Source organism: Schistocerca nitens, chromosome 1 (genome assembly GCF_023898315.1).
Source record: "Schistocerca nitens isolate TAMUIC-IGC-003100 chromosome 1, iqSchNite1.1, whole genome shotgun sequence".
NCBI classification, from domain to species: domain Eukaryota; kingdom Metazoa; phylum Arthropoda; class Insecta; order Orthoptera; family Acrididae; genus Schistocerca; species Schistocerca nitens.
The window spans coordinates 555,909,556-555,936,849 of record NC_064614.1 but is presented as its reverse complement, the minus strand read 5'-3'; the positions used below and the strand labels follow the sequence as shown (position 1 = coordinate 555,936,849).

General features: G+C 41.6%; 1 protein-coding gene across 1 annotated transcript in view; it reads right to left on the bottom strand.

Moving 5' to 3' along the window:
- Positions 1-24,672, bottom strand: part of LOC126254498 (lipopolysaccharide-induced tumor necrosis factor-alpha factor homolog) — a 154,272-nt gene extending 129,600 nt beyond the window's left edge. Inside the window, exon 1 of the mRNA XM_049955316.1 lies at positions 24,567-24,672. The gene's annotated coding sequence lies outside the window, so the exon portion shown is untranslated. The remainder of the gene's footprint in view (positions 1-24,566) is intronic.
- Between the last annotated feature and the right edge of the window lie 2,622 nt (positions 24,673-27,294).

The following is a 27,294-nucleotide window of genomic DNA, read 5'->3' as shown; positions in this document are numbered from 1 at the left end:
CATGCGGTCGTCGATATTGCGCGTGACGTCAAAGTGTCGTCACGTTTGCAGGAAGTGTTGTGGAACGAACGTTACCCGAGAGAAACAAAGTTCAGAGGTGCAATGATTTAGTATTACGACTGACTTGATGATATTATTTGAATAAAATTTCATAAAAAATAAAAAACTGAAGAAAGAAACATTATCCTTATAGGTGAGTAGTATCTCAAAAAATATTTCATAGAAAAATCTAATAGAAAATAAAAAAGAAAGAAAACAATTATTTTATACCGAAACGAAACAGAGATAAACGTTGTCGATAAAAACTGCATCGCTTGCTTAGTTTTCAGCTATTTCTTAAGTTTAAAGTGGTCGCTATTAATTCTCAAGCTAAGAACAAACTGTGCCATTATATATTATAGTGCATCGCAAGTAAAGGAAATTCGTTAAGCGGTAGGTCAGCTCAGGATTAATAAACTTTGAGTGATAGATGTTTGCTGGATTTTGTATTTAATTAGAGAGATATCTACGTTCGTGATGTGAGGTTCACGAAAGGCAAAGTTACAAGGACTGTTGAACTGTGGATTAAGAGCCACGTTTTTATTAAAGTTTGATTCAAAGAAAAAATTCAGTATTAATTATAATAAATTTTAATCAGTTATTACTCTAAATGAATAACGTAAGGCTACGTATTATTACTGCAGAATAGAAATCATTCATGAATAATTATGTTGAGTACAAATAATTCTAAAACACAGCCATGTATTGTGTTGCATCCTATTATATATGCAGATTGCTTATCACTGTATGCTGTTTCGTAGAACAAGAAATCAAAGGTTTCACGTCATTCAGTATAGCACTTAATAGTAATGAATGTCATCTACTCGTTATTTAAACGTCCACCTACAACTACGTAGACTACTTGCAGCTACCTAACGATACCTTGTGCTAATGATTAATAGACGGTTCAGATGTTCAAATGTCCAAAAGCAATATTACGCACAGTTGCTTGTACAAAATTTAAATTAAATAAAAACTAAACTTGTGTTAGAATGGAATAACATCAAATTTGCGAGCATATATATATATATATATATATATATATATATATATATATATATATAATAAAGCGTTGCTTTCGTTTCAGCTTGTGAATCATCGTTCGCTACCGGGATATACTTGCTGTAAAGCACTGCAAGAACTGTTGACTGCGGCCTGGATTGTGCAATTAGCCACATTTCAAAATGTGGTGATCCTTAGTTTCCAGTGCATAAAATAGCAATCATCTGGAACGTAATTACGTAAGTATTCTTCCTCACAGTGCAAGAAGGGCCGACCCAGGGTTTCCAGATTATGTTCAAATATAAGCATGTCCTGAAGCTGTAATTGTGAATTTTGAGTGGCGTATATTCTAGCCAGTTAAGGGACCGTAGAATCGTATTTTCATGAAAATATCGATTTTTTACTGTCTTAAAATATTCTACGGGACTTCCTCCTCAAATTGATGTATTGCACGTTGTTGTACTAAAACTCTAACCAATTCACCATTTTTCCGAAGTGGTGCGCTCAGTTTTTTTCCCAGTCATGGCCGACTACCGATCTGTCAGTCTTCCACTGTGATTTTAAGACTGCTAGTTTCTAGTGATTAATTTGTGTTACGTGGCGTATTCGCAGCTTCACTATTTGCCGGTGTGGAAAAGATGCTCCCTTGTTTTCTGCTTATGTATTTGACTTCAGTGTTTGTTTACGTGTCGTGAATACACGAAGAAAATGCTCGAGTATTGTTTGAATTTTTGTGTGAAGATGGCAGGGGCTAGTGGAAAGGTGTTCAAAAAACGTGTGAAATGTCAGAAGAAAACTAATAACAGGCAATACTCAATAGCAAACATTATTTCAATGTCTTCAATGGTGGAAGAACCGAGATGTGCCAACACAGCTAATCCACAGAACCCCAGCGAATGTTAGTAGCAGTAGTAGTAGTAGTAGTAGTAGTAGTAGCAGCAGCAGCTTTATTGATCTGTAGATCTCTTTCTACAAGGATATACACTCCTGGAAATTGAAATAAGAACACCGTGAATTCATTGTCCCAGGAAGGGGAAACTTTATTGACACATTCCTGGGGTCAGATACATCACATGATCACACTGACAGAACCACAGGCACATAGACGCAGGCAACAGAGCATGCACAATGTCGGCACTAGTACAGTGTATATCCACCTCATCGCTGAAGACGACACGTCTCCATTCGTCCCTCCATTCACGCCTGTCGCGACACCACTGGAGGCGGGCTGCACGATGTTGGGGCGTGAGCGGAAGACGGCCTAACGGTGTGCGGGACCGTAGCCCAGCTTCATGGAGACGGTTGCGAATGGTCCTCGCCGATACCCCAGGAGCAACAGTGTCCCTAATTTGCTGGGAAGTGGCGGTGCGGTCCCCTACGGCACTGCGTAGGATCCTACGGTCTTGGCGTGCATCCGTGTGTCGCTGCGGTCCGGTCCCAGGTCGACGGGCACGTGCACCTTCCGCCGACCACTGGCGACAACATCGATGTACTGTGGAGACCTCACGCCCCACGTGTTGAGCAATTCGGCGGTACGTCCACCCGGCCTCCCGCATGCCCACTATACGCCCTCGCTCAAAGTCCGTCAACTGCACATACGGTTCACGTCCACGCTGTCGCGGCATGCTACCAGTGTTAAAGACTGCGATGGAGCTCCGTATGCCACGGCAAACTGGCTGACACTGACGGCGGCGGTGCACAAATGCTGCGCAGCTAGCGCCATTCGACGGCCAACACCGCGGTTCCTGGTGTGTCCGCTGTGCCGTGCGTGTGATCATTGCTTGTACAGCCCTCTCGCAGTGTCCGGAGCAAGTATGGTGGGTCTGACACACCGGTGTCAATGTGTTCTTTTTTCCATTTCCAGGAGTGTACAATGAGCTCTAACATGGAAAGTAAGCGCTTCCGGACACATGTCCACATAACATATTTTCTTTCTTTGTGTGTGAGGAATGTTTCCTGAAACTTTGGTCGTGCCTATTTGTAACACCCTGTATAGTGAGCTACAAAATGGATGAAACTGTAAAAGCCTTATTTGGCCCAGCTATTAGAGGGACGAAAAGACATAAGAAAGGGGTAGGATGATTTAGATAAAGAAAGAATTTACAGATGGTAAAGAAAATTTAAAGAAGGAGATACTTACTCTGTTCAAAAGGAGAAAGATGATAAAAATCTAATAATCGAAGTGGAGGATGCGGGACAGGAGCAAGAAATAATCCGTTCTGGAGAAGCCTTATCAGGCGTTAATGTTAGTGCTGACTTAGTAGTAGCAGAGACGGATAACTCATGTATGTTGCAAAGTGTGTGGATCGGTGGGTCACAATATAGCATTAGAGGAAGCTGTTAGCAAGAAGGTATTAACAAGTGAAGATGAAAAAGTAGCAGAGGACGAGGCTATCATGGTATGTGAAACTGGTAGCTATGAAGTATTTTTATGTGAGGCAGAAGTGGAGAATAGAAATTCTGAAGAATAGGCTGTGGTTAAGTCTGACCAGAAAATTGCTTATCCTAAGCTTCAGACAGAGGATCATGTTTTGGTTAGAGATAATGTTAGAAGTTCTAGAGGCAGCACATACAAAAATTATTCTATCTTTATGTAGGTCCATTTGTAACACAATATGTTCCACATCCTACTACATTCACGTTAAAGGAAGTGCTTTCAAATATCATGATAGGGAAGTTGCATTTCCATCCTTTAGGAAACTATGTAACTGTTCGTTTTCAAACTCAGTCCTTAGATGAGGAAGTCCAAAGTGTAACTAAATGTGGAAGGATAGACTACTCTCTGAACACCTTTGATGTGCATTATAAACCGAAAGAAATATGTGCAGAGATAGAACCAATATTGAGTGTAGTAATATTGATTATGATAATAAAGAGACAGAAACAGAAAGTGTACCGAATGTATTTGAGGACTGTGTGTATAGCTTTTTAGTAAAATATGTTTATTTTATGTGGACAGAGACAGAAATAACTTAGAGATGAGATTAGTAGATTTTACAAAATACAAAATTAATTACTGTGCTGCTATGGAAATGACAGATCTCGTTGTGTTACTTGTGATTAGAATACAGAGACGAAAATCGGAGGAATTTGAAATAGAAGGAAGGAGACCAAAGGCCTACAAAAAATTGTAGATTTTATTTTGGGTCAGTAAGTGGCTACTGATATTACTGAAGCCAGGGACTCAATGAAGCGCAATTAAAATGCCCGTCCTAGTAGAGTAAGCTTTTTCCATAATTTTTACCCTGGTTTAGATTTTCAAAGCGGCAATTCCGGATTTAATCTGTCGAAGGTTCGGAGAGTACTTATTTACTGATAATGGTGTTTATTCATAAATTCCGTAAGGTTATGGAGTGTGAAAAGTTAGGACTATTATAAAGATGCAGGTCGTTACAAGTACAGGGACAGATATTGTTATAATTGGTACCTTAAATATGTACCCAAGTCAGTGTGTTAGTTGTTTTTCTGTGGGTCTATGTCCTTTCGAAAACATACTGCATAATTTGTTACCTGATATTTTTTGCGCAGTTGCAACTGCGACGCAAAGTGGGCTACACCTGTCAGCGTGGACTATCCATTTTGCGTCCACGTACCCACACGCCAGGTCCTGACCTGCTGCTAAGGGGAAAATAAACATTAATGGCTTGCTTGTGCCATTTATAATTAGAAGTATTAACGACGCTAAAAACATACTACTCGTAGTAGTTGCAATTATTAGTACGCAAATGGATTTTTCAGTACACTGTCCTCAGTCATCAGTAGAAATATCTGCACTTATTCCCCAACACCCTGCATATTCAAAGATATATCGGTTTGATACACATTTGAATGCAAAAACCGAAGAGTTGGGCTATAGTCTGAGTTGGAATGTAGTTACGTACTTTGCCTGGTATTCAGTTGTTAGTGGATATAACAATAGTGAGGGATCAGGGTTAATTTTTGGGAGCCAGTACTAAGAAGCTGGGATAAACCGTTGTACAGGACTGACGACCAACACTATCCTGATTCCCAGTGAAAAATTGTCTGAGACAGGCGTTTTCTTTCTTTCTTAGGCTCTGGTCTCTTTTTGTACGTTCTTTCTTTCTCACTCCCTCTCATTCTAGACGTTCCAGACTATACCTCTCTCTTTCCACTATGCAAATTCTCACTGAGACACACTTCTCATTCTCGCCAGTATATGCTACACAATTTTTCTTTGAAACTAAGAAACCGTTACGTCGTAAAGAGTTATTGTAAACGCAGTCAATAAGCACTCGTTTCTAAATGTAAGGAACTGATAAAAAGTTCTGGTTTGGTGGTAGTGTAAGGCAGTTATTACTGTCGTTGGAAACTGGAGAACGCTGTATTAAATAAAAATAAAATTAGAAGACTTTTTTTTCGATAACAAGAAGAAATATCTTGAGTTTTGAGATGGGAAATTGAATCCTTCTGAAGAAATGAAGTACGGTGTTTCAAGCATCTTCGAAAATTAATTGGTATTTCTTCTCCTCTGCACGAAGAATAAGTGTCTATGTTTTCATGTGGAGATAATTATTCCAAAAAATGAATAATGAAAACAGAAAAAAACTATCTCTGCTCGTAGAGAAAATTACAGAAAGAGAATAATCAAATTAAGTGTCACTTCTTCAGTGGCTATCTAGTGAGTTATGTTTCTGAAGTACAATGAAATTAAAAAGGTTTCTGAATTACAACTATAACAACAAACCTTGAGGCACACAGAACAAAATTAAATTCGTGCTGGTTGCTGGTTTAATCATTGGGATTTAGTTGCCACTATTAGAATACGCCCATTACTGAGTGAAATACAGAAAGTTCGCTAATATCTGCACAGTTACGATGTTGTTGAGCGATGGAGTTTCCAGTCCATATGCGCACTAGATACTGCTGATGCTCTGATGCATAGCTCGACCAAGGCATGCACCATGTGGGCGATAATGTACGTAGTCGCCAGATGTTTTGTGGGTGGACACCAGTAATCTGTTAGTAGGGCTGCATCCGAGCTGAAACGTCCGGGAATCGTCTGATTAATCATAACAAACACGCCCAGTGTGTGGTGTCCAACACCAGCTTCTGCTCCTAAGTGTTGTCCTCCTGGCGTAAATCCCACGACCTGGTAGATGTGAGACTGACTCGGTGCAACTTCGCTTTCGTTGGTTTGGTTTGATAGATACTTCTATACCAGGTCGTCCTTATGTCGAAAGGTAAAAACGGGGATGTTTATTGTGTCCTCGAGTCGGAAATTTCTTTTCTATTCCCCTTAACCATTGGTAGAGGAACTCACGGGAGGGGGCGACATTTAACGTTAAACCATTTTTTTGTAAGCTAGTGAACATAAGAAAACATTGTCAAAGGTATGAAAAATCACTGCGTGCTGTAACCTAAAGTAACTTACTTGAAAATCACAAAAAATGTATGTTGCGTCTTTTTTACGTTTTTTCAAAGAAATGCTTACATATTTCCCGTTCTGCCCTACACACGGAGCGGAATGCGTTAAGGTACCTTTCGTGAAATTATTGAATAAACGTTGAAATTATTAGGGATATCCTCTTAAAACAAAGAATTAATTAATATGAAATCTTCATCAAAATCATACCGAGCGAGGTGGTGCAGTGGTTAGCACACTGGACCCGCATTCTAGAGGATGACGGTTCAAATCCCCGTCCGGGCACCCACACTTAAGTTTTCCGTGATTTTGCTAAATGTCTCCAGGCAACTTTCGGGATGGTTCCTTTGAAAACCCTTTCCTAACCACCCGTAATTCAAGCTACTGTTCCGTCTCTAATGATCTCACTGTCTACGGGACGTTAAACTCGAATCGCCTACTCCTCTTCTCCCTCCAAAAATATCATTAACGAAAAGAAAATATTTTAATGCCATTTTGGAAAATGTGCAATTAATTTTAATACTTAATATGCAATTAATGTTACTGCTACTTTATCGACTCTCGTCGCTCGTGAACCAGATGTAATTTCTGGCTTGCGAACAGACACCATAGTATGCCTACAAATAAATCCTATAACCCGATCTTGCTCATCTAGACAAGTTTCTTTGTCAAAAATGTGTTGTAAGCCATTTCTATCTTTTGGTTGATAGACTAATGATCTGACAATGAGATGTTTCATCGTTGAATTAAAGACTCTGCTCTCGAAATACGTTTAGCAGTTATTTTACAGTCACCGTTTAGGAGTGTAATGACTCGTATGTTACGTAAGTGCTCCCGTCGTTTCGGAACTAAAACAAAAGGCAGGAGGGATTGCGCTATCAATTTTAATTACGTTTGATATGTCGTGTTATATTGCCTGTAACATCCAAGTAGGTGTGATAAAATTCGACTGGCAACCCTCATTACCCGGCGATTTGTCCCTTGAAAAAGTTTTTAAGATGTCTTTCAGTCACCTGGAGTAAAGAGATCACTAACATGCTGTCGGTCGTTTCTCGTAAGAAGCTGGGAGATCATTTGTGAAAACTCTGATATCGCGATGTAGTCAGCGTCAGCCTTCTGGTATAATTGTGAAAAATGGCGGCGCATCTCGGCCTGAATCTCCCACACATACCAGCACCCGGTTCAGCATCGACAATAGTCCTCTGCTGGGCTGTTTTGTACTAGGGACAGGGGTTGTCGCCAAAGCAACCAATTTCCGTTAACATAGATATTTTTTCATTTCCATTTTAAACTTACTGTTAAAACCGCCCAAAATAACCGATTTCTGATATAAGCGGTTCTCGATTTTTATTATTGGTATTCCCAGGAACAAATATACGCATCGATCAAAGACTGAAAAGTTCTAGGACTCCCCTCTTACTTTTACGTTATACGTTTCAAGATACGTACCATCAAAATATCGAATAAAGTAGTTAAATAAAGAAAGGCTTACTCTTTCCATGCTTCGCTACTTTCTCAAAAGTAATGAAGAGTTGAATACTATACAAAATCGCCATTGTTCTCCCATTGATTCTACTTTTTGAAACCGCTCAAAAATCATGTTGTAATCGAGGATCGTACCACTATTTGGGCATTACGAATAGTCAATGCTGACGCGTGAAAACTGAGATGAGAAACGTATCTATCGTGATACTTCGCCCGTTTCCAAAGGCTATCAGCAAATAAAGGCATATTGTGTAGAAGCATCCAACAGATCAGCTACTTTATTTTTTATTTTTTTGTTTTTACTTTAATGAATTAATTAATGAACTAAAATCGGTTTTGGTATCTGCAGAAAAATGACATAGGTGAAGGAGAGGCGTGCGGTGATGGCAAGAAGTAAAGGCCACAAGTTGATGTTCCTGCATCGTCACTTTCGAACGCTATCAGTTTCTCAACGTCAAGAACACAAGAACTAAGGTTTCAGTAACTATTCCAAGTTTATATGTATATCAACATCAACCAAATTTATCTTCTCTCCCAAAAAACATTGGGGATGTTTGCTTCTTATATGTCGCACGTTTGATGTGCAGCTTCCCGTTTTTAATCTTTTAAAGCAAATGTTCTTCATTGCTACTGCACATCGCAAAATGCTTCTAGGCCAAGGATGGTGCGTACCGTCTAATAGCCCAGCCCACATGGCAAAAGGAACATTATCGTCTCAGCAATGCTGTACCGATTCATACGTCATGTAACTGTGGCCCGTATCTGGCTATCGACATTGCCTCTAAAACAGGACGCATCGCTTTTCCCATTTTCATTAGCAACTCAAAGTAATGAAAATATTACAAGTAAACATTACTCGTTTTTTTAAAAAAGTTTAAAAAAAATTTTTTGGCAGTACTGCTATGATGAGTTAATATACATGTTTACTACCCAGTTATTAATAAAAAATGAAAAACACTGTTAAAAACTTGAATACACAGATTTAACGTTCCACAATTATATATTTAATAGTTACAAATCTGCTGTGGCTTCTTAGGCCGTCGTCAGACAACTTAATGCTAAAGAGATCGACTTGAGTGGAAATTCACAGCTGTACAAAGATTTTTTTCCATAGATACGTGACATTTTATGACTACATCGATAGAAAACAAGAGCATAATGTAATACCAAAAGAGACTCTGAACAAATAAATCTTATATTGCTGTGTATTCAAGTATTAAAACTACATGAATGAACAAGCCAAAAATGTTGTGCAAGTGAGTAATGACCCAGATTACTATGTCATATGGACAAACTGGTGGATGTGATGAACAGACCGAAAAAAGGGGTGGGGGATGGAGAAATATCTTTATGGAATGTGGGTGTGGAACAGTTATAACAAGCTTGTTACCTAATGTTGAGAGAAATAATTACTGGCTGCTGCCACTCTAATGAGGGTGAGTGATGGAATGGTCTTTGGTCGTTAACAACCAGGTCAGGATTCTTTGATTGATGTTTATTAATGGCCATAATTTCTAATAATATACGTTTTCCGCCTTTAACTGGTTTATGGAGAACATCGCATTTCACATCATGTGAACGACATTCATTTTGAACATGTTCAGTGAAGGTGGAATCTTTCTTTTTCAGTCTCCAACTACTTTCATACTCAGTCAGTCTAGTAGTTATAGCTCTACCTGACTGAGCTACACGTAATTTGCCTCACAGATCGCAGAAAATTCTATAAATTCTACCAGCAAGTGGGCAACCGTATTCCTAGTGTAAAAAACCGGAGTATATTTCCTGGATTTTAGTTTCCTGGCGAGAATCTGTGAAGTCCTTCCCACATTTAGGGTGGGGGCCCATTTGTTATCGGCATCATTTTGTGCTGTCTGAGGTGGATGTAGGAATGCTGTTATCTTCTGTCTCTTCTTTCTGCAGAATATGTTACATAAAACCAGAACAAATCCATTGGAGACATAAGATATAAGGACGGCAACAGAAACATGATAAAGCAAAATTATTTCCAATTTCAACAGTCTCTGTACAATCAGCCAGATGTGTTGCCCCCATTAAGCCCCTTATAAGCTGAATCGTTTATGGATAATTTTGAGCAAACATTTCTATATGAAGAGGTTCTAAGCTCTAAAATACAGTACTAAGGGGTATGTGAATGATGTGTGGTGCTTGTGGACATGTACCAAAAGACAATTAAGTAAATTTTTTCAACATTTGAATTCACACCACAGTAAAAATCAAATTTACCATGGGGTTGGGAGGATATTCTATCAACTTTTCAGAACCCACCATTGAAATCATTAAGTAACAGCATTTATTTAAGATGTACAGAAAAGTAACTTCAACAGACACCGTAATAACAGCCAGTTCCCAGAATCCCATAACACAAACCTACAGCCTTCCACTCCATGGTGCACCACTTACTATCTACACAACAAACCAAACCAGATTTAGAAAAAAACAGTTGAAATAATTAAAGAAATAGCATACAGCAATGGTTATAGGCCTACCCTAACGGACAACATACTTCGCAAAGAGAAGAGACAGAAGAGACAGCACTCCTTTATCCACCGTAGACAGCAAAAAACCACAATGATAACCAATGGGCCCGTATATTATATGGGGGTAGGACTTCATAGGTTCTTGGCAGCTTTTTACGCTAGGAATAATGTTCCCACCTTTGGAACAGAGTGGAATTTATATAATTTCCTGTAATCTGTGTGACAAATTATATGTAGCTCAGTCAGGAAGGGCATTAACTACTAAACTGACTGAGAATGAAAGGAGTTGCAGACTGAAAAAGAAGGATTCTACCTTTGCTGAACATGTTTAGAACGAACGTCAATCATATAATGTGAAAGGTGATGTTCCCCATAAAGGAACTAAATGCAGAAAACTTAATTATTAGAAATTATAGCCATTAATAAACGCCAGTCAAAGAATCCTGACCTGATCGTTAAAGACCAAACACGGTTCCGTTACTCACCCTCATCAAAGTAGCACCAGCCAGTTGTTATTACTCTCCCCATTAGACAATAAGCTTGTTATAACTTCCACACACACATTCTATAGACTTCTTTCTCGCCCCTCAACCCCCACCTTCCTTTCTTCGGTCTGTTCCTCACATCCACCAGTTTATCCGTATGACATAGTAGCCTGGGCCATTACTCACTTGTATAAAATTTTCAGCTTGAATATACAGTAATGTGAGATCTATTTCATCAGAGTCTCTTCAGGTATTACGTTACGCTTGTGTTTTGTATCGATATAGTCATAGAACATCAATATTTTTGTTCAACAATCTTTCTACAGCTATGGATTTTCACTTAAGTCGTGTGGACTATCTGTTTAAGTAATCTGACGATGGCACAAGAAGCCGAAAGCCAGTTTATAACGAACTGTTATATAAATAACTGTGGAACACTAATATGGTATATTCTAGTTATTAATACGTCTACGATCCTCCAAGAACCGAGGGAATATTCCACAAATACAGGGTTATTACAAATGATTGAAGCGATTTCACAGCTCTACAATAACTTTATTATTTGAGATATTTTCACAATGCTTTGCACACACATACAAAAACTCAAAAAGTTTTTTTAGGCATTCACAAATGTTCGATATGTGCCCTTTAGTGATTCGGCAGACATCAAGCCGATAATCAAGTTCCTCCCACACTCGGCGCAGCATGTCCCCATCAATGAGTTCGAAAGCATCGTTGATGCGAGCTCGCAGTTCTGGCACGTTTCTTGGTAGAGGAGGTTTAAACACTGAATCTTTCACATAACCCCACAGAAAGAAATCGCATGGGGTTAAGTTGGGAGAGCGTGGAGGCCATGACATGAATTGCTGATCATGATCTCCACCACGACCGATCCATCGGTTTTCCAATCTCCTGTTTAAGAAATGCCGAACATCATGATGAAAGTGCGGTGGAGCACCATCCTGTTGAAAGATGAAGTCGGCACTGTCGGTCTCCAGTTGTGGCATGAGCCAATTTTCCAGCTTGTCCAGATACACGTGTCCTGTAACGTTTCTTTCGCAGAAGAAAAAGGAGCCATAAACTTTAAACCGCGAGACTGCACAAAACACGTTAACTTTTGGTGAATTGCAAATTTGCTGCACGAATGCGTGAGGATTCTCTACCGCCCAGATTGGCACATTGTGTCTGTTCACTTCACCATTAAGAAAAAATGTTGCTTCATCACTGAAAACAAGTTTCGCACTGAACGCATCCTCTTCCATGAGCTGTTGCAACCGCGCCGAAAATTCAAAGCGTTTGACTTTGTAATCGGGTGTCAGGGCTTGTAGCAATTGTAAACGGTAAGGCTTCTGCTTTAGCCTTTTCCGTAAGATTTTCCAAACCGTCGGCTGTGGTACGTTAAGCTCCCTGCTTGCTTTATTCGTCGACTTCCGCGGGCTACGCGTGAAACTTGCCCGCACGCGTTCAACCGTTTCTTCGCTCACTGCAGGCCGACCCGTTGATTTCCCCTTACAGAGGCATCCAGAAGCTTTAAACTGCGCATACCATCGTCGAATGGAGTTAGCAGTTGGTGGATCTTTGTTGAACTCCGTCCTGAAGTGTCGTTACACTGTTACGACTGACTGATGTGAGTGCATTTCAAGCATGACATACGCTTTCTCGACTCCTGTCGCCATTTTGTCTCACTGCGCTCTCGGGCGCTCTGTCGGCAGAAACCTGAAGTGCGGCTTCAGCCGAACAAAACTTTATGAGTTTTTCCACGTATCTGTAGTGTGTCGTGACCCTATGTCAATGAATGGAGCTACAGTGAATTTATGAAATCGCTTCAATCATTTGTAATAGCCCTGTATTTAAAAAAAAAACTGTTATAACTGACACCAAACTAATATCGAATATTACCGGTTATTCAAAACTAAAACACTGGTGTCGGTTTTAGCCGCAGGTTTTTCCCATCCATCTTTTGCACTCCCGCATCTGATGTAACAGGGAAGGTTCCTCACCTGCCATGTGACCAAAGGTCTGACCGCCCTCGATATACCTTCCTAATTCTGCTCTTCTTATTGCCAGTAGGCTACTTTTCACTTTTTTGATTTGAAGAAGTTGGGTAGAGCGTCTAGCTGTGACGTGACTGAATCCTCCAAACAACGCTGGTCAATATTTTGCACAGAGCTTGCCCAGAATGTGTCTGGTTGCTGTAATCTTGCAGTGTTTCGCGCAGCACAGACTACGCCTATTCTGTCCATCAAGACAACGTCGTCGTACACTGACCCCATTTCTGCAAAGTTAATTACCAGCGATTTTAAGGTGAGGTCGCAAAGCTGATGCGAATTATTTTTCCACGAAATCGTGTTACTGCTGTTTCCTAAGCCAAATTGAAATGAGAGGCATTGGCAAAATGATCAGAGAAAACTACTAGGTAGACATCAGTCGTGCTAATCCAGTTCTTGTAATATTTAATGACATAGATCCAATCTCTTCTTCTCTTGGCATCTGCATAAAAGTAAATAAGTCGCGAGGTACAGGTGGAATCCCACTTCGGTTTTACAGGGAGTCCCTGCGGCTTCTTATTTAGCTTGAATTTATAGCGAATCTCTCACCCAGTGCAAAGTCGCAAGCGACTGGAAAAAAGCGCAGGTGACTCCTGTATACAGGATGTTACAAAAAGGTACGGCCAAACTTTCAGGAAACATTCCTCACACACAAAGAAAGAAAATATGTTATGTGGACATGTGTCCGGAAACGCTTACTTTCCATGTTAGAGTTCATTTTATTACTTCTCTTCAAATCACATTAATCATGGAATGGAAACACACAGCAACAGAACGTACCAGCGTGACTTCAAACACTTTGTTACAGGAAATGTTCAAAATGTCCTCCGTTAGCGAGGATACATGCATCCACCCTCCGTCGCATGGAATCCCTGATGCGCTGATGCAGCCCTGGTGAATGGCGGATTGTATCACAGCCGTCCACAATACGAGCACGAAGAGTCTCTACATTTGGTGCCTGGGTTGCGTAGACAAGAGCTTTCAAATGCCCCCATAAATAAAAGTCAAGAGGGTTGAGGTCAGGAGAGCGTAGAGGCCATGGAATTGGTCTGCATCTACCAATCCAACGGTCACCGAATCTGTTGTTGAGAAGCGTACGAACACTTCGACTGAAATGTGCAGGAGCTCCATCGTGCATGAACCACATGTTGTGTCGTACTTGTAAAGGCACATGTTCTAGCAGCACAGGTAGAGTATCCCGTATGAAATCATGATAACGTGCTCCATTGAGCGTAGGTGGAAGAACATGGGGCCCAATCAAGAAATCACCAACAATGCCTGCCCAAACGTTCGCAGAAAATCTGTGTTGATGATGTGATTGCACTATTGCGTACGGATTCTCGTCAGCCCACACATGTTGATTGTGAAATTTACAATTTGATCACGTTGGAATGAAGCCTCATCCGTAAAGAGAACATTTGCATTGAAATGAGGATTGACACATTGTTGGAAGAACCATTCGCAGAAGTGTACCCGTGGAGGCCAATCAGCTGCTGATAGTGCCTGCACACGCTGTACATGGTACGGAAACAACTGGTTCTCCCGTAGCACTCTCCATACAGTGACATGGTCAACGTTAACTTGTACAGCAGCAACTTCTCTGACGCTGACATTAGGGTTATCGTCAACTGCACGAAGAATTGCCTCGTCCATTGCAGGTGTCCTCGTCGTTCTAGGTCTTCCCCAGTCGCGTGTCATAGGCTGGAATATTCCGTGCTCCCTAAGACGCCGATCAATTGCTTAGAACGTCTTCCTGTCGGGACACCTTCGTTCTGGAAATCTGTCTCGATACAAACGTACCGCGCCACGGCTATTGCCCTGTGCTAATCCATACATCAAATGGGCATCTGCCAACTCCGCATTTGTAAACATTGCACTGACTGCAAAACCACGTTCGTGATGAACACTAACCTGTTGATGCTACGTACTGATGTGCTTGATGCTAGTACTGTAGAGCAATGAGTCGCATGTCAACACAAGCACCGAAGTCAATTACCTTCCTTCAACTGGGCCAACTGGCGGTGAATCGAGGAAGTACAGTACATCCTAACATGGAAATTAAGCGTTTCCGGACACATGTCCACATAACATCTTTTCTTTATTTGTGTGTGAGGAATGTTTCCTGAAAGTTTGGCCGTACCTTTTTGTAACACCCTGTATAAGGAAGGTAAAAGAAGGGACCTGCAGAATCACAGATCAATATTCTTCATATCGGTTTGCTGCAGAACTCTTGAACACATTCTGAGTTCGAATATAATAAATTTCGTTGAGACGGAGAAGTTTCTGTCCACAAATCATCATGGATTTAGAAAGCATCGCTCTTGCGAAATTCAGCTTCCCGTTTTCTCATATGGTAGCCTACAAACCACGTTTGCAGGGCAACAGGCAGATTCCATATTCTTCGATTTCCGGCAACCGTTCTACACTGTGCCCCACTGCAGACTGTTGATGTGGGTCCCAGCAAACAGTTTACTTTTCCAGATGTGTGATTGCCTCGAAGACTTTTAAAGTAGTATCAACGAGTGATCATCAGGAAAATATATATCGTCGGGAATGTCCGGAGAGGTGTGATAGGATCGCTCTTACTCTCTTTATAGTACACTGCGGATGAGAAGGGATAATTTTTTCGAAACCCAGTTATTGTCTCCCATTCGGACGAATAAGTTTTGAATTTCACTCAAATGTGCCTAGGACATTCCTCTGTAATGATGCAAAAGCGGGTTTGATTCCCGGCGGGGTCGGGGATTTTCTCTGCCTCATGATGGCTGGGTGTTGTGTGATGTCCTTAGGTTAGTTAGGTTTAAGTAGTTCTAAGTTCTAGGGGACTGATGACCACAGCAGTTGAGTCCCATAGTGCTCAGAGCCATTTGCACCATTTTGATGCAAAAGCGTGACGCCCTGCGACGCCACTCTCAGACTCGACGACGTTTCAATGAGCAAGACGTCGATACTGGTGAAAAAAGGCCACTCCTCAGGAGTTCTTATGACGTATAAAGCGGAATATTATGTCGCATTGCCACCAAATTTCAACACAATTATGTACAAACGCCACCGTGTTCATGTTACCCTATGGAAAGGTCAGCACAGTTCCTCTTACCCACATTTCACCTCTTCTTTTGGTTCCTCTGTGAACAATAACGCTGTTTTCTTACGGTTGGTTGGTTGGTTTTGGGGAAGGAGACCAGACAGCGTGGTCATCGGTCCCATCGGATTAGGGAAGGATGGGAAAGGAAGTCGGCTGTGCCCTTTCAGAGGAACCATCCCGGCATTTGCCTGGAGTGATTTAGGGAAATCACGGAAAACCTAAATCAGGATGGCCGCACGCGGGATTGAACCGTCGTCCTCCCGAATGCGAGTCCAGTGTCTAACCACTGCGCCACCTCGCTCGGTGTGTTTTCTTACGAGAGGCCGAGGAAAACAGTCCAGAAAAACTGCCGCTGGGAACCGGCACGGAAAGATCTCATGGGATGGCATAAAGCGCGTCAATGAAACTACCCTTTTCTCTCGTGCATTGATTCCCACACATTTCGCGGACGAAAACGACAGTTGGCAGTGCGATGAGCAACAGGGCGATGCTCTTGACAACTTTTGACACTCCTGCCACACTCGCACGTTTCAATACCCTAAGGACATTGCGTGGCTCCATCCCCATTGAAAGTCATCGCACCCCTCTGGTGCAACATGATTGCAATTTCGTGCACGGGCTGGAACCACTAGAGATCGTTCAAAACCATTCGGCGAAATTTGAGCGTGATCAGAAGCAGCAAGGGACGCTTATGCTATTCCAGCCCTCCTATTTCGCGTCCTCCTCCGAATAATAGAAAAGAATCATTAATGATCTGGAACGTTGCGCTGTTCTCCTCGAAATATTCGTAATGCCTTGTCATGTCGTGACTACTAGTTTTGCCACAGACATCAAAACGGCACTGAGCATCTTTTCCATTGACTTAGAAAAGGCGTTTGACGGGCTGAACCGTATTTATCTACGGGAATTTATGCAAAAATTGGGTTTTCCTACAAAATTTCCGGGTACAATCTTCAATATATTGCGCAACTCAAGCTCGCGCGCATCAATTAGCAGCCTCTTCTCTGAACCGATACCTCTTAAAAGCGTTCCTCTCTCCATGACGCTTTCTCTCACCCCCATGGAACCTCTCATATAAGCATGGGTTGTTTGCAAATCGGAGAGACACGACGCTTCTGTCGGGCATATGCTGACGACCTCGCCATTTTCTTGTCCACACTCATCCACCATCGGGTGCCTCCATCAATCCTCGGAAAACGGTGCTCTTTCCAGTCATCAGCGCACATCAGAAATCGACATAGGATGATCCTTGGCTCACCAAGAAGGACGAACGGAAGACACTCGGTGTTCGCATTCCAGCAAATTTAATGCAAACACCGGTTACAGACTGACGTCTTCATTAATTTCAAACTGGCGTCCTACTTTGTGCGAGATGATTTAAATCCTCACCAAGGATAAGAGGTAGATTGTGTCCATGAAGCACGTGACAAAGTTCACAGTGAAAAGAAACGCTTCTAAAGCGCTTTTCAGGAGTGTCAGATGAAGAGTAGACATTGATAAACCGATCGTTCACAGTGCATGCCACGCCGCTCCCACTTGGTGTGGTAGAGACGTAACAAATCTCTTATTTCTTCTTAATTGTGTAAGTAGGCTGTTTAGGTTTTTATGTTGGTAACGCCACGTAGTGCTTTGTATGAAAATCGCTGACTGCTCTGTGTGCAGTCTGTGGCTGCTTGGACTCACTGTTGGAATATTCGCTTGTGTAGTGTTGGGCAGTTGGATGTGAACAGCGCGTAGCGTTGGGCAGTTCGAGGTGAGCCGCCAGCAGTGGGAAGAGATATGCCAGAGTTTTGAGAGGTTGCTATGAGCAGACGATTGGACGCGTGTCCGTCAGAAAAAGGAAATTTGTTTACTTCGATGTCACAAAATTATATATATATTATGACTTTTGAACGCTGTTAAGGTTGTTCTCTATCAAAATCTTTCATTTGCTAACTATGCCTATCAGTAGTTAGTGCCTTCCGTAGTTAGAAACTTTTATTTAGCTGGCAGTATTGGCGCTCGCTATATTGTAGTAGTTCGAGTCACGAAGATTTTTGTGAGGTAAGTGATTCATGAAAGGTATAAGTTATTGTTAGTCAGGGCCATTCTTTTGTAGAGATTACTGAAAGTCAGATTGCGTTGCGCTAAAATATTGTGTGTCAGATTTGTGATGATCAGAATAAGTAAAGAGAAAACTATCTGACTGCGTTGAGTTTTGCTCAGCTGTTTGAAAAACAAATAACGTCGAAGTTTTCCAGCACAGTCATTATTAATTTTTCAAAGGAGTTTCAATTGAAACAGATGTGCCACCCTTGAATTCTACATCGACGTTTAAAATTGACAGTGCCTGATGAACCGGGTGATCAAAAAGTCAGTATAAATTTGAAAACTGAATAAATCACGGAATAATGTAGATAGAGAGGTACAAATTGACACACATGATTAGAATAACATGGGCTTTTATTAGAACCAAAAGAATACAAAAGTTCAAAAAATGTCCGACAGATGGCTCTTCATCTGATCAGAATAGCAATAATTAGCATAACAAAGAAAGACAAAGCAAAGATGATGTTCTTTGCAGGAAATGCTCAATATGTCCACCATCATTCCTCAACAATAGCTGTAGTCGAGGAATAATGTTGTGAGCAGCACTGTAAAGCATGTCCGGAGTTATGGTGAGGCATTGGCGTCGGATGTTGTCTTTCAGCATCCCTAGAGATGTCGGTCCATCACGATACACTTGAGACTTCAGGTAACCCCAAAGCCAATAATCGCATGGACTGAGGTCTGGGGATCTGGGAGGCCAAGCATGACGCGCATCTGTCGGACATTTTGTGAACTTTTTTTTTTTTGGTTCTAATAAAACCCCATGTCATTCCAAGCATGTATGTCAATTTTTACCTCTCTCTCTACATTATTCCGTGGTTTATTAAGTTTTCAAATTTATACTGACTTTTTGATCACCCGGTATATTGCACATCCTTAGTAGAAACCTCTTGGAGAAACAGTATCAGACTGAACATAGTGTAAAAAAATCAAAACAGTAACTTTTATCCTCGAAGTGATCCTATTTATATTAATCGTTGTTAGTGAGACACTGGGCGCCTGCCCGCAATTGGAGAGAATGGTGCACTGACATCAAAAATTTGAACGAAGTCATTTTACGTTTTCACATCCTACGGCCAATCGCTCGATGGGATGGTCTGTAGCGTCCGTTCTTCCATCCTTGTGTCTGTCTATGTAACCGACTGTGCGTCCACCTGAATTTCACAGTCAGCGGTGAGTAGGGGGGAGGGATGAGGGAAGTGCCAGTTTCCGGTGCTTGGATCATGAGGTGAGCGGTGTGTTCATGTGTGAGCCGCCGGTGCGGCCTGATATCAATTCTGGTACTCGTTGAACCTCTCGGACTGCGTTGATAAGTTACGGATTATCGGGTATCTCCTGTGGTGAAGTTTTTGCAGCAACGCGAGGACGATGTACGCGTAAGTTGGCGCACATCTCGCTGCATGGGGGAGGGTCTGCTCGTGAGGCCGTTGGTAGGAGGTCGGCGGGGGTTGGCCGTTGGACGGACTCGACCCTAGAATCGTGACTTGTGCCGAAGTGTCGTAGTGGGCTACTCCATTGGTTGGAATCGCTAGTGTTTACCTCACGATCCGCGCCTTCACCTTCTGGAGAACTGACGCCTTACTCTGTCTGCGACATGACGAGGCCACACGCTTCAGTTCGTTTTGGGGAGTTCCCTGCTGCCTTGGCTGGTGGGCGTGGTAGCGTACCTCATATATGATTTACTTCGATCTAGTACAGGAGCTGTGGTATGGTGTGTTCCATATTTGGCGGGCGTTCTCTTGTTTTTTGACGGTTAGCGAGACTAACTTCTGCAGGAGCCATGGTGCGATTTGCTCCATATTTGGACGGTTAGCGAGAATAACTTCAACTCTGTAACCATTAAGTGTCGTTTGCTGTTCTTTCCCGATCATTCTAGTGGCCGTGGATCAGCAGGCTGAACGTCATTTAGCGTAATGCTCATTTAATTGCAATTCTCGCGTTGCAGTTATGGGGCGTGGATTTTTAAAGTTAAGTATTTTGCATTCCTCAAGTTAAACACTTCCACTCAAATTTAACACTTGTGTTCATTTTTCCGTGGTGTTTTCCTTTTTTTTTTTTTGGGTGGGTTGGGGGGGGGGGGGGGGGGGGCGCGGAGGCTGAACGGTCTTTCTCTTGCTGATATGCGTTCCGAGTGTTTTAGTACACATACTGGTCCCTTACTGTGTTCACGAAATCAGGCAGTAACGACTTTTCGTAATTTGCTAGTTCGTCGTCTAGCGTAACGGTCTCTTCTGGCTACTTGCAGCAAGTCCATTTTTTTAAAAAATTGTAATTTGGGCTACTAGCGCGTTTATTTTCTAATCTAGAAAAAGCTTCACTCGGTTAAAGTACTTCCTTTGGTTCACTATTTCTGGCTCAAAAATGACATGTGTTACACGTTCTCATGTCAGTGTTGTGTTTAAGAGACTGGTCGCATGGTGTGTGGATATAATTTGTATTCTTTATGTTCTACAATCTGTTGTGAATCTAGCAACCGCTTGAGATCCTAAAAGGAAAGCTGTTGTTAGTAATCGAAAAGTTTAAGTGCTATTACAGAATTCTGCTCCGTCGCTTCACGGGCAGGCCTCATTTACTTTAGTTTAAAATATTTTTTTAACATCCTCCACTCTCTTCTTAACAAACGTGTTTCGTTTGTTTCTTTTTTAAACGTTTGATTGCTTTACCAATTCGTTTCAGTACTGATCGTACAACATCCTACCTTGTCTCTTTCACAGACGTGTACAAAATGTTCTCTTTTAAAAACTTTGAATTAATGTTTCACTCTCTGCTTCACAATGGTGTCAGCTACCTGTCACTGTTTATTACAGGTACTAGTGTTAAAATCTCTGATAAAGTTTTGTGCATTTACCAGAATCTAAAAATTTGTTTTCAGTTTGCTGTTCGTTGTAAACATAATTTTTCCCGTAGCAGCGAATCAGATTTACCTGTTTTGGTGCTTGCAAGATAGTCCTATGTATTTCTTGGAATTACTTTATTCACGCTCAGCACGTTACTATTACCAGATCCTAGGTCCTTACTTGTTCAACGTGGTTCCATTAATCATCTTCTTTTTTTTTTTCACGAACGAGTGATTTTGGAAGCTGTTCCTTTTCCTGTTGACCCAGGACTTCCTTCAGCTTTCGCTCCATTGCGGTGCTTCGGGGCAATGCAGTTGCTGAGTCTTTCTCTACAGATAATTTCAAACTGGTGAAACCACAGCTATAATAGTATGCATGACTGATTGAAAATTCATGCAGTAAACAATTTTTTAATAGAGGAGTTAAAATTATTAAATATAAAACTGAATGAAAAGTCCAGTAGTCACCTGTAGCTGTATTTATTCAAATCAATTTTAGACCACACAACCGGTTTCTCAATTTTTAAGTTGCACCTTCTGATGTATATCTGTAGAGAATTTTTTTTTAAATTAATCCTTTGATAATGAGGAACTGAAGTTATCTGAAATATCTTAAAATACTGGATGACTAGACTTAAACATGGAAGAAAATTTTATGCATCAAGTTCGGAAATTAGGTGTGGATCACTTACGCCCCACAAAGCACGGGCTTATACATATCTAATAAACACGATTTGTAATATCCGAACTTGATGCGTAATATTTTCTTCCATGATTAAGTCTACTCATTTGGTACATTAAGATATCTCAGATAACTTCAATTCCTCATTAGGAAAGGGTTAATTTAAAAAACTTTTCTCTACAGATAAACGCCAGAAGATGCAACTTAAAAGTTAAGAAACCAGTTGTGTGGTCTATAACTGATTTGAATAAATACAGCTACAGGTGACTAATGGACTATTCATTAAGTTCTGTATTCAATAATTTTAACACCTGTAAAAAAAACTGTGTACTGTGTGAACTGTCAATCAATCATGTACTTCTCCACGAAAGCAGTAGCCGAGGAGCTTGGTTGTTCTCTCCGGCACTGCGCGCCAGCACTCCGACACCAATGTTTTCAAAGAACGTTGTGTCAGTGTCTGACAACGTGGCGGACAGCGATTTCTGAGAAAGCTGGGAGGAAGCTGAAACAATCGAGCCACTGGCACGGTGCCAACCTCACGGACTGCGTGAGGTGTTAGGTCTGATTGCAAGCCGGTTGCGGGACCCCGACTGAACTACGGCGACATTTTCTGCATCTACAGTACCGTGCTATTATACTTCATCTCGCAGAGGAGCGGTTGTTGCAATTTCAGCGGAGACAGCGGTTTCAGGGCGTTCACCCTTTGCCCTGGAGACCGCTGTTTAAGCTTCCTCGACTGCGGCAGCTGCCGCGTGCCGCGATTGTGCCTCGGGGTCACACAACGCCGGTGTGCTGATGACGTGACGCAACTCCAAGAATAAGCCGCACAGGGCACCGTCATTTCGGATAATTTTTCCTCAAATTGTCCCTCGCTTTGCAGAAAGAGCATGTCTCAGGTTGGCCGTGGTACGAAACAAATGCACTGTAACCGCCAATGACAAGGGAAGGAATATGTCATTTCAACTCGAGGGTAACACTTCCGTGTTGTAAACTTGCAGTTTAAAGCCACTAACCGACGTTTCATTTGAAATACAAAATACTGTTCCATAAGAAACCAGGGCGCGAGTATTCATTCCATTCGGAATTCCTAGAGTAGTTGAAAGTTGGACGTCTATGATTCTGCTGTGTACATGTGAAAACTCTGAGTCTGAGATATTATTGTCGCGATTAATAGAGAGCGAACAGTTGTATAAGGGAATCGAAAGTGAATTTCTATGTATACAAATATGGCAGTAGTTGCTGCAATTAGTCCATACATTGCACTTTGCATCGATCGTAGTATTGCTTTTGAAATATTTTAGCATGTTGCTGATCACGCAGTTGTAGTGGCAACACGAGGTAAGTTGTCTGTTGCATACAGGAACATTGCGGAACAGTTGTTAGAAGACGTGGGAGAATATTTTAAAACTCGCAGTCAGATAGTTGACAATTGATTTCTAGTGCTCAAGCGACCAACAACGTGCAGCAAAAAGGCAAAACACCAAATATCCTCAATTAATATCAAAGTCTCCTGGGGCGCTACTAGCACGATCACGTAACCGTGATAGTAAGTGAGAAACAGCAAATTGTAATAGAGTTTCGAACCGTCCACACAAGGGTGACTAGAACAAATGGAAGGAGTTATATGTACAGTTAATTGGATAAAGAGGCAATAGTGTAGTATTTCAGTATTTCTATAAAGAACTAGGACATTCAGCTGTGGACAGATGCATGTAAAAGAACTTTGGTTCTGGTTTAGAAAAATAGTTGACCATGCTCTTAATAGATACGAGGGCGTCCTGAAAAGTAATTCCTCCGAATTTTTTATTCTGTTCTCAAGGTCGGTTAAGATATTACACGTCACTCATATTACTCAGTCGTCTTTCCCGCCTCGGTGACGCAAGTTGCAACCCTCTGCTGCGAAAGGGCTCCGAATTCTAGCGTGTAACGTGGTCGTTGGTAACGTAAATCTGTCGGTGTACTGCGAGACACTTAGAAAACTGAAAGCAAGAATCCGAAGAGTTATTCGTCACATGGACATATAAGCACTTTCCCCTTCAGCATGACAACACAAGAACTCACACGAGCGTTGCGACATCTCTGTCACCGATCATCCTCCATGCAGTCCCGAATTGGCGACCGTCCGATTTTCTACATCTGTTTTCAATAGTTAAAGAACACCTTTGATAATGATGAAGTGGTGGAAGCAGCCATGAAGTTGCGGCTCTGTCAACTATGCCAAACATTAACTAAACAAACGCAGTTTTTGCCTTGTTTCGCAAATTTTATTATGGTTACCGCACAACCTAGGTTTCGGGCTATAAGCTCTTTTTCAAATACATTACTGATTCCAAAGGTGATAAAGCAAAACAGGCAAAGCATGTATTTGAAAATGGGCTTATAACCCTAAAAATAGATTGTGTATAGGTTTGTGAAACAAGGCAAAAAACAGTTTTGTTAAGCACGAATCAGGAACCCACAGTTTGACTCAATTAAAATAAGTCAAACGTTCAACAATGACAGTATAAAAAAAACTGGTCTCTCGTTTAGAGAAATGCGTTGGGCGCCAGGGTGGCTAAGTTGAGAAATAAATATGTAGACATGAAGACTAAAGATGTAGAATACTAACTGATTTATTTTAAGACCGTTAAGAGTTTTCACATAAAAATTCGGAACCATTACTTTTCAGCACAGCCTCATAAATCACACACTCCCCCGTCACAATACTTAAATTTTCGACAGCGTCCGCTTTCAGACATAGTCCTTTCGCAAGAATCAGAATCTAGCAATTTCATAAATAATACCACCACACAGCGTAAGTATCATTATCAGTTAATCCAAGGCCATTTATTATCCAGTCAGAAATCTCGTCAACCGATGAAAGCACAGCATCCCTACTGAAGCGAACACCATGCGCACGGTGTTGGAACGGTTATTGCCTTCCATGTTTACTTACAGTTACTGGAATACACGAACACAAGAACAGCGTCGCAAGCTCCGCTACGTACACGGTGCGCTCCGCCGAAGGCGACTGCCGGTCCACAACAAAAACAAAATGGCCTGGCGACGGCTGCGCCGCAGTGTGCAGAGGCGGGCTGCTAGCCAACTAGTAACTGCGTCCAACGTTGCTTACAAGGGAACCTCCCCATCGCACCCCCCTCAGATTTAGTTATAAGTTGGCACAGTGGATAGGCCTTGAAAAACTGAACACAGATCAATCGAGAAAACAGGAAGAAGTTGTGTGAAACTATGAAAAAATAAGCAAAATATACAAACTGAGTAGTCCATGCGTAAGATAGGCAACATTAAGAAGGACGGAAGCACAGGAGCGTTGTGGTCCCGTGGTTAGCGTGAGCAGCTGCGGACCGAGAGGTCCTTGGTTCAAATCTACCTTCGAGAAGAAATTTTAATTTTTTATTTTCAGACAATTATCAAAGTTCAGGCACTCATACATAATCAACTTCGCTCTCCGAAATTCTAGGACATGTTCAGATTTGCTTGGACATATGCAGGATTTGACGGTCTACACACGCAAAAATTTGAAAACGTTAAAAACATATGTTTTGAAAGAGCACAGAGAAAACTGTGCGACTGTGAAACTGTTGCATTCATTTGTTGCAGTTTATGTGATACACTCTTATGTTTTCATCACTTTTTTGAAAATGATTATCACATCCACAAGAAAACCTAAATCGGGCAAGGTGGAAGAATCTTTTTACCCATTCACCAAGTGTGCGAGTTAGGTGGGTCGACAACATATTCCTGTCATGTGACGCACATGCCGTCACCAGTGTCGTATAGAATACATCAGACGTGTTTTCCTGTGGAGGAATCGGTTGACCTATGACCTTGCGATCAAATATTTTCGGTTCCCATTGGAGAGGCACGTCCTTTTGTCTACTAATCGCACGGTTTTGCGGTGCGGTCGCAGCACACAGACGCTAAACTTATTACAGTGAACAGAGACATCAATGAACGAAAGGACAGATCATAACTTGGCAAAAATAAAGTAAATAAAACTTCCGCTCGAGGGAAGACTTGAAACCAAGGACCTCTCGCTCCGCAGCTGCTCACGCTAACCACGGGACCACGGCGCTCCTGTGCTGAAATCACTCTTAATGTTGCCTATGTTACACATGGACTACTCAGTTTGTATACTTTGCTTATTTTTTTCATAGTTCCACACAACTTGTTCCTGTTTTCTCGAATGATCTGTGTTCAGTTTATCAAGGCCTATCCACTGTGCCAACTTATAACTAAATCTGAGGGGGGTGCGATGGGGAGGTTCCTTGTTAGCTCCGATGATGAGGCGGGAGCCGGTGTAAACATCGAGGCACAGCCGTTGCCTAATATCACGATTAGCCTGTTCTTCTTTTGAACACTTCATAAACTTATGAATTTCAGAAGCAATAACAGTTGCTGTGGTATATAACAGCAGTTCCATGCCGGCCGCTGTGACCGAGCGGTTTACCGGCACGGTAGCTCAGCGTGTTGGGTCCCAGAGGCGCTGCCATCTGTAAAAAAAAAAAAAAATGAGTAAAGGAATCAACGATCAACATGAACGGGTGTCATGTGAGTCCGCCCAGACGAAACGCAACGAACAATACCGAACAAAATGGATTAAAAAAAAAGCGGTGTAACCTCACCACAAAATACATTTAAATAATATGAATATGATTCTAATTTAGTGTAACCTCAAAACAAAATTCTTTCACAGTGTAACGTCCCCACAAAATTCGTTCCCATTTGTAGCCTCCCTACAAAATTCTGATTTAATCTAAGCTCAAAATCATTCACATTTAGCGTAACCTCAAAGCAGAAAAATTCCTAAACCTCTCAACAGTAAAAATTATAATTATGTCGCTCACATTCAGTGTAACGCGCCAATTAAAAAAAAATTTCAGTAACCTGGTAATAAAACAATGTAACTAACCTCTCAATTAAATTGTCGCCCACTTATGACTTTTCAATAATTCACTGTGAATTTAACCTGGTAAATTTTGGACGACAGCAGTGCTGCGTCATGGCCCTGAAAGATCATTCTCAATAAAAAAGGAAAAATTCTTACCTCAATGACGTCGCCGGATATATCTGCTCTTACAATAAATTTTTCCGGCACAGCTCTCTGCAATGCTGGCCGACCTATCTGTCATTTATGAAAGGAAGCAACTGATTTTTCTATTGCAATAATCGGGATGATCATGGATGGGAGAAATTAGTAAATTCTTTAAATTGAAATGAATGGTTGTTAAAAGTTACTTTTTATGAGGAAGATTATTATTACGAGAGTTTTAAAACATTTACATGTGACTTGAGATAACATTACTACATATGCGCGAGGCTGCTTTTTACCTTATACAATAACACTCAGGCTCCGGCATCGCTGCACCGCGACCGGGCCAGCCAACACGATACACCATACCAGACCAGAGCAGACTCCAGACTAGCAACAACTTACTGCTACAGCTACACAGTTCCTACTGCAGTCAACACTGCTCTCTGATCAGAGATTCTCTTATACCTTGCCTATTGCAGGCAGCACATGAGCAATACATCGAAATTACATCTGCTCGGACCTCTTACATAACCCTCAACTGGGGGGGGGGGGGGGGGGGGCAAAAATTTGGCAGCGATGGTGAGTCAATTGGACTTGCCATGAGCAACAATTTTTTTCTAAAATCTAC